The 8,149-nt window shown below is 44.7% G+C and overlaps 1 pseudogene across 1 annotated transcript; it reads left to right on the top strand.

Annotated features, from left to right (window-relative positions):
• Positions 1-203: 203 nt before the first annotated feature.
• LOC306855971 (olfactory receptor 2A12-like) lies at positions 204-7,849 on the top strand (annotated as a pseudogene). Its single transcript has 5 exons — positions 204-1,022; positions 1,154-1,255; positions 2,979-3,006; positions 3,078-3,192; positions 7,582-7,849. The product of its transcript is annotated as an olfactory receptor 2A12-like (transcript).
• Positions 7,850-8,149: the final 300 nt, after the last annotated feature.

Here is an 8,149-nt window from a genome sequence, read left to right as displayed (position 1 = left end):
TTTAATGCCTCCATTTCATGATTTTCAACATGCAAGATAGCAACTCACCAGCAATGGTTTACTAATTGTGTTTATAGAGAATGTGTGTCATTTTTGTGGTCATATTTTCAAGCTGGAATATTGCTGTTAGTGTTGATCAAGGACTGTTGGTCTCAACCTGGAAACATTTAGGAATCCAGTTTTAGGATTAACATAAATAGACTATGGACAACCAGACCTATTTTGCAATCTACAGTCTGATGGAACCAAAAGGCTCCAAATCATATCGGCATATATATTTTACATTTTTTTTTGCTTCTCTATGCTTTGATACTGTTAATGAACATTTGGCTCAGTGTAGTCATTGTTTTGGAGAGAGCCCTTCATGAACCAATGTACATTTTCCTGTGCAATTTATGTGTCAATTATCTATATGGAGCAGCAGGATTTTATCCTAAATTCCTGCATGATTTAATTCTGGATTCATATGTGATTCCTTCTTTTTTGTGCGGCCTCCAAGCTTTCGTGATCTACAGTTCAGCTATGTGTGAGTGTACAACATTAGCAGTGATGGCATATGACAGACATGTCAACCTTTGGCCTATCACTCAAAACTGACCAAAAATACATGTGGCATATTACTCCTATTCTGTTGGACTGTACCATTTACTTGTTTGCTCATTGGAGTAGTGCTGTTAAATAGGTTGGCAGTGTGTAAATATCATATTGACAAATTATACTGTGACAACTGGTCAATTGTAAAACTCTCATGGGAATCAGTGGATATTAATAACCTCATGGCATTGATTGTTTTATTATTTTATATTTGTCTTACAGCTTTAATTATTTTGTCTTATATAAAACTTATTGTTGCATGTAAAGCATCTCTAGAAAACAGAAGAAAATTTTGGCAGACATGTGTTCCACATTTATTTTCAATAATGAATTGTAGTTTTACTGTGTTTTTTGATGCAGTGTATGGCTCAAGCAGATATGGCTCAAGCAATGTTCCAGAGTGTTATGAACGCAGCCAGACAACACGGGTAAGTAAAAACACTGTGACTTTTATTTATAGGTGCGGGTGCTGGAGATCGTGGAAAGAGGTGAGTGGCTTCCAAGTGGACAGTTTGGATGTGTCCGATAGTCGTTCTGACTTCGTCTTCCTGCTTTACAGGTTCGAGGTTCGGGGCAGAGGATGAGGACCAGAATCCGAGGACACCGTTCTCAGATGAGGCAGGTCTGGAGACAGAGGAGACAACGAGGCGGAGAACAGGAGGTAAGTCTAAGAGGTAAATGTATATAAGGTATACTCATCGATCCGTGGGATGCGGGAGTAGAGTCCACGTTGTACAAACGAGATCGGACAGGTTCTGTGACTGGGGTGAGTGCATATGTAGTGTCCATGATGAGGGTGATGACGAGGTGCAGGTGCGCGTGATTAATGACTGAGGGAGACCAGGTGAGGGCGTGCATCCGGATTGGTCCCGCACCGTAACAGTGACATCGGGGAGGGGGGGGGCGGGCGCCCTGGAGGCCGGAACAGGGCCAGGACACCCAGGAGACTCGGGAAGCCTCCAGGGTGGATCAGGAGACTCAGGGAGCCATGGCGGGACTGGAGACTTGGAAGGCCATGGCGGGTCAGGAGACTCAGGGAGCCAGGGCGGGACTGGAGACTTGGAAGGCCATGGCGGGTCAGGAGACTCAGGGAGCCATGGCGGGACTGGAGACTTGGAAGGCCGCGGCGGATCAGGGAGCTTGGACGGCCACGTCGGATCGGGGTCCTCGGGAGGCCATGAAGGATCGGGGTCCTCGGGCGGCCTTGGCGGATCGGGGCCCTTGGGCGGCCTTGGCGGATCGGGGCCCTTGGGCGGCCTTGGCGGATCGGGGCCCTTGGGCGGCCTTGGCGGATCGGGGCCCTTGGGCGGCCTTGGCGGATCGGGGTCCTTGGGCGGCCTGGGCGAATCGGGGTCCTTGGGCGGCCTGGGCGGATCGGGCGCATGAGGGCGCTCTGGAGGAGCGGACTCTTGGGGGCGCTCTGGAGGAGCGGGCACTTGAGGGCGCTCTGGAGGAGCGGGCACTGGAGGGCGCTCTGGAGGAGCGGACCCTTGGGGGCGCTCTGGAGGAGCGGACTCTTGGGGGCGCTCTGGAGGAGCGGGCGCTTGGGGGCGCTCTGGAGGAGCGGACTCTTGAGGGCGCTCTTGCAGCGCGGACACTTGAGGGCGCTCTTGCAGCGCGGCCACTTGAGGGCGCTCTTGCAGCGCGGACACTTGAGGGCGCACGGGAGGCACGAAGCTGGATGGTACCAGCGGAGACGAAGGAGAGCTGGACGGGACCAGCGGAGATGCAGGAGGGCGCTCTTGCAGCACGAACACTTGGGGGCGCTCTTGCAGCGCGGATTCAAAGGGGCGCTCTTGTAGCGCGGACCGTAGAGGGCGCTCTTGCAGCGCGGACATTAGAGGGCGCGCTTGCAGCGCGGACATGAGAGGGCGCGCTTGCCGCGCGGACATTAGAGGGCGCTCTTGCAGCGCGGACATTAGAGGGCGCACGGGAGGTGCGGGGCTGGACGGGACCAGCGGGAAATCAGGTGGGCTGGACGGGACCATCATCGCCGTAAACGGCGCAACGTTCATCGCCTGTTGCGGCGGTTTCCACATCGCCGCGGGTGGAACATCCTTCGCCGTGGATAAGGCTCTGGCTCGGGGTCGGAGACTCTCCAGACACCGGATGATGGCTTCTCTCCAAGTGAGGTCGGAGGTGTCTGGGAGCTCTCGCTGCTGGTGGTGCGTGAGCCGGAGCAGCATCTTGAGGGTCCCATCTTCGAGTGAGCTGGTGAGGGCAAGAGGTGCAAAAGCCAACAAAAAACTCACTGGATCCTGGATGGCGTGGGCTAAATCAAAAAACTGTGCGAGTTCGCCCATCTTCTGTGTAGGTCCGATCTTCTGTTATGAACGCAGCCAGACAACACGGGTAAGTAAAAACACTGTGACTTTTATTTATAGGTGCGGGTGCTGGAGATCGTGGAAAGAGGTGAGTGGCTTCCAAGTGGACAGTTTGGATGTGTCCGATAGTCGTTCTGACTTCGTCTTCCTGCTTTACAGGTTCGAGGTTTGGGGCAGAGGATGAGGACCGGAATCCGAGGACACCGTTCTCAGATGAGGCAGGTCTGGAGACAGAGGAGACAACGAGGCGGAGAACAGGAGGTAAGTCTAAGAGGTAAATGTATATAAGGTATACTCATCGATCCGTGGGATGCGAGAGTAGAGTCCACGTTGTACAAACGAGATCGGACAGTTTCTGTGACTGGGGTGAGTGCATATGTAGTGTCCATGATGAGGGTGATGACGAGGTGCAGGTGCGCGTGATTAATGACTGAGGGAGACCAGGTGAGGGCGTGCATCCGGATTGGAGAGAGGGAAGGACAGGCAGACTCGTGACACAGAGAGTGTCTATGTTGTTTTTGCCTTGCTGCTGCTGATATTGCCACCTCTTTTCAATCCTTTAGTCTATGTATTAAAACTCAAAGAGATTCGTAAAAGAAGTTTAAAATCATGTGTAAATACTATATCATGAAATAAAGAATTATACTTAGTGAATGACATGTCATAATAATATATACAGGTAGACTTAAATTCAGACTGATGAGGCATTTAATGCCAAAATGTGCTCTTTATGTGAGTGAAAAGATCATAGAAAGCTGGTCTGGAGAGGCAGATGAATTTTTTTTTTTTTTTTTTTTTTATCTAATACCAAGTTCTAAGACCAGTATCACAGATACGACCCCATTCCCAATATATCTATTAAACTGAACACTTATGTAAGTTCTGGATATAGATCATTTTATATAGCCATTTAACATTAAATATTGACCCTTTAAATATTCCTAAACTATCCATGTACATTTGAAATATTTTTGAACATACTAAACAACATTATAGAACATGATCAGTAGTTTATTAATTGAAAAATAAGTTATTTTGACTTATTTAAATAGCATAGTTGTTATTCTAAAATAAATTGTACGTAACCTCTCAATACAATATCATTATTGTACGTATTGATAATTTTGCCCACCACATCACCGATTTAGTTTGTTTTGTTTGCGTCTTCCATGAAACATAGCTTTCTGTTAATAATGTATATACTCAAATTAAATTCTTTTAAATAAGGTGGTGGGCAACGATTAACAATTTTAATCGCAATTAATCACATCGTTATGCACAAAAGTCAATAATGAATTCAAAAGTAGTGTGCAATTTTTTTATTTAAACGTACTGCTATATGAACAAAAGTGCAATAACATTTGGTTTGCAAACACTTTAAACAAATAAGGTGCTTTTTTTACAGCAGTATTCCTTTTACATAGTGGCAGTTCAAATATTTATTGTAAATCTGAACTTATAACATTAATGTAATCAAATTAAATATAAAACCAAAGTTATTTGCCACTGCCAGTGTACGTTTTCATAGAAAATATTTTATAGCTTGTTATAGAAAAACAAGTTATGCTCAGAGTCTAGAGCCTCAATCATAACATTTTAACAGGAACCTTCCGAGTAGAGACCTGCTGGACGTACGGGACCCAACGCAGCAACTGCATTGTTGTATAATGTAATATTGTATAATGTTGTAATATATAATATAATTGTAATGTAAACGTCACGGGTTGGTGTGCTAAACAAGGCGCACGACAAAGGAGTATCATCCAAGAGAGTTCTTTAATAATCCACAGGAGAAAACAAGCACAACCAAACTCAAATCAAATCGATAGCAGACAAAGGAACAGGGGAGAACACAGGCTTTAAATACTAGGAACGTAATCAGGGAGAAACAGAAAGTGTAGGATATCAGAGACCGAATCAGACAAATTTAAGATTCGATCAGAAACATGAACATAGAAACATGAGGATCTGAAATTCCACAGAGAGGCCCCAAGAAAACAGGACAACGTCATAAATTAGATTCTGGCGCCACTAGTCTGAAGCAAGCGAACCAACCAACTCTTTCACAAAACAGCTTACAACATTAAAACAAAAGAATACTTATTGATAATTCCAACCAGGAAGGAGATCGTCAAATTTGGGGGCAAGTAATCAAGACTGATGGTCAAAGAGATGGCCATCACGTGTTCCACGATTGAAATCACAAGCTTCCTTAGACTGACTGTTCCCTCACACATAGAAGACGAACAACCAGACTGACATTCCTTTGTTCACAGAGACTATCTTTTACATATGCACCTAAAATCATCTTAAAAGGACTCATGAGCAACTAATTATTTTCTATGCAGAACCCCATATTATGTATGTAACCCACACATTAGACTATCATGTTTTAATCAAATATTATGTTTGTCTTTTTAATCATTATTGAATAGCTGAAGGATTCATATGCGTGTTTGGTATGTATGAGTTTGAAAAATCATGCTTTAAATGTTTCTTCCAATCAATTATTTGTCAAATGTATCATAGTCTTGTTATAGAAATCATGTCCAAAATTATACTTTACAAGAGCGGGAAAATTAGGACCATGTGACTGATACAGGATTTATGATGGGGAAGAAACAGAGCAACACCCCTAGTTAAGATCATTTCTAATTGGTAAAGAAAAGCATCTGGAAGTGTCCGCAAGTCGAGTTTAAAAACTCAGCACACCATAAAATCACTCTTCTTTTTTTTTTTTTGCTCTACTTTGTTTGCTTTTGCCACCGCGTTTTGACGCTGCTCTTTGAGCGCCATTCCAGCATGCTCTGGCCTACATGCCAGCGGCTCCTTGCTACCACAATGAGAAGATTACACCGAATGAGAATATTCTTTTTACTTTAGTTTATTTTCTTTCTGTGGAGTTTTGTGTTCTAACCTGTTAACCTTCGCCCCCCATTTTGGGCCTCACAGGTGAAAATAACCTACCTAAATTAAAATGGTAACAGTTCCTGACAAAGTGTGCTACACAAACAAATTAGGTATCTTTGGAAAGAAGACACTCTAGGCTTTACTATCCATCATCCAGAGTTGATAATGCTCAAATAGATAAAAAGTTATAGACACTGACGTGCCTTGAAAAATGTTTTTCCACACTGAATGTTTTTTTTATTTCATAAACAAATACATGAAATAAGTCAGAAAAGTAATGGGTTGAAAGCCTCATGTCTCATGAGTTTATATTTCAAATTTGAAGACGAGACCATGAAAAATGAGATTCCTGCAATATTTTTTTCTGAAAATATTTATAGTCCCCCCAGCCCCTCTGTTTGAGGACAAATAACCACCAGAATTGCAGTATTGCAGAATTATACAAACTATTTTAGTCATTATACATATTCATGACATGGTCATACAGTCAGTAATCGCACGCTGATGTGCTTCCATACAGATGATAATCATACAGATGGGCCATATAATCAATAATAGCTGATCAATGAATCACAATGATAGCCATCATAGAGTCGGTAATAAACACGCTGATGTGCGTCCATACATATGATAATCATGCAGATACAGCTACATTCCCCACACACACATATAAAAAATGTAGAACAAAAAAAAAACAGTTTTTTATGTAAAAAGCAGATCGCTAAGTTACGGCACCCTCAGATGACAGCGTCACAGCGTGCGTCACGCTTTCAGGAGAGAGCGCCAAATTCAAATAATATATATTTCGCTTTTCTGAGACTTTTTTTCCGTGGATGGTCTCATTCTGTTTGTAAAACTGTATGCTACAGCACCGTGTTGTTTTTTTTTACCACCAAGACGCTGTTTTTGAGCATAATTTATTCCATAAGGGATGCAAACAATAACTCTCCCGAAGAAATGAAATGTAAACAAAGGAATATTCATCCTTATTACAACGATATTGTTTTGCTGGACTAAAAGTGCTCACTGGGATGTTGTTCTGTAGACCCTTACCTGTCTAACTAAACTGGGATTTCAGCAGTGGACTCGTTTGTGACTCGTTATTACTATGAATCTGGTACGTACTGCTTTTTTATTCTGCATGTTTTGATGTGTACTGCTTACACAAATGTAGCAAATACATTCCTTATAAGCTTTCCATCGGAAAACAGCGATCTGTCGTCGATGCTTGAGGCTTAGACCTTCAGAATGATATATAGTTTGTCAAGATTAATGATATTCTTTCATGTTAAATTCATTCATAAACATTAAACTAGTGGAGAAAAAAACGCTTCAGTGCGCCGTCGCTCTGGCAAACGTTAACAGGCTAATGTAAGTTTGCTCCAAAGTTCAGCTCCGACTGCACTCGCTTCAAACTTCAACCAGACCAACTCCGCATCTTCAGCCAATGCCCAAGAAGTCACTTCAAAGACTATTGAACTTCCAGCCAATCAGCAACTTTGGGGAACCCCCTTTCTGCAACAAGGCCGACATAAGGGAACGTCTCGGTTACGTATTGTGACAAACGTCCCGAGCGCCTATCAGCGTCGCCCTGGCAACAGAGCAGGAGCACCTGCACACAATCACCGCGGGCTGGTCGGCTACACCTGAAGCTCGTCACGGGAGAGCTTTATAAGCAGACCAGGCAACCACGACGGTGAGCAACGACTCCAATGGTGGAAACTCTAACCGTGTGTCTCTCTTGCTCTCTTAGACAGCAGTGGCTAACCGACCAACCCGACACCTCACTCACCGAAGCGGCACGGATCACGGAGGAACGGGGCACAGGACGGACCACTCATCACGGGGCACAGGACGGATCACTCATCACGGGACAAGGACACGGACCTCATCGGCCCTTCCACCCCTTCTTTGGCACCAACCCTTCAATAAAAACACCCTCCGGGGATTTTTCTTCAGCCCCCCTTTGTCGTGTGATTCTTCAGCCCGCCAGGAGGGAACGGAGACATCACGTCGGATGACTGACGAAATTGGGATCTCGCCAGAGAGACCAATCCACTTTGAGTGTAACTAAACGAGCCAATGGACATCATTGCATCATTGCGTCATTGCATCCAGCTGCCGCTGATCACAGCGTGAGCATAAGAGGCAGCAGGTGCACCGCATTAATTCATGCTTTCGCTGAGGAGCCGAGCCGGTGACCCAGCAGCTCAGCGGTGGTACAACGACAGTGGCGACTGGACGTCACATCTCCGTTCCCTCATTCAGGGAACGAGGGTTACATACGTAACTGAGTCGTTACCTTTCAGTCGGTCACTCCG

The sequence above is a fragment of the Barbus barbus genome (assembly GCF_936440315.1).
Source record: "Barbus barbus genome assembly, chromosome: 36".
NCBI classification, from domain to species: domain Eukaryota; kingdom Metazoa; phylum Chordata; class Actinopteri; order Cypriniformes; family Cyprinidae; genus Barbus; species Barbus barbus.
This window is presented reverse-complemented; position numbering and strand designations above follow the sequence as displayed.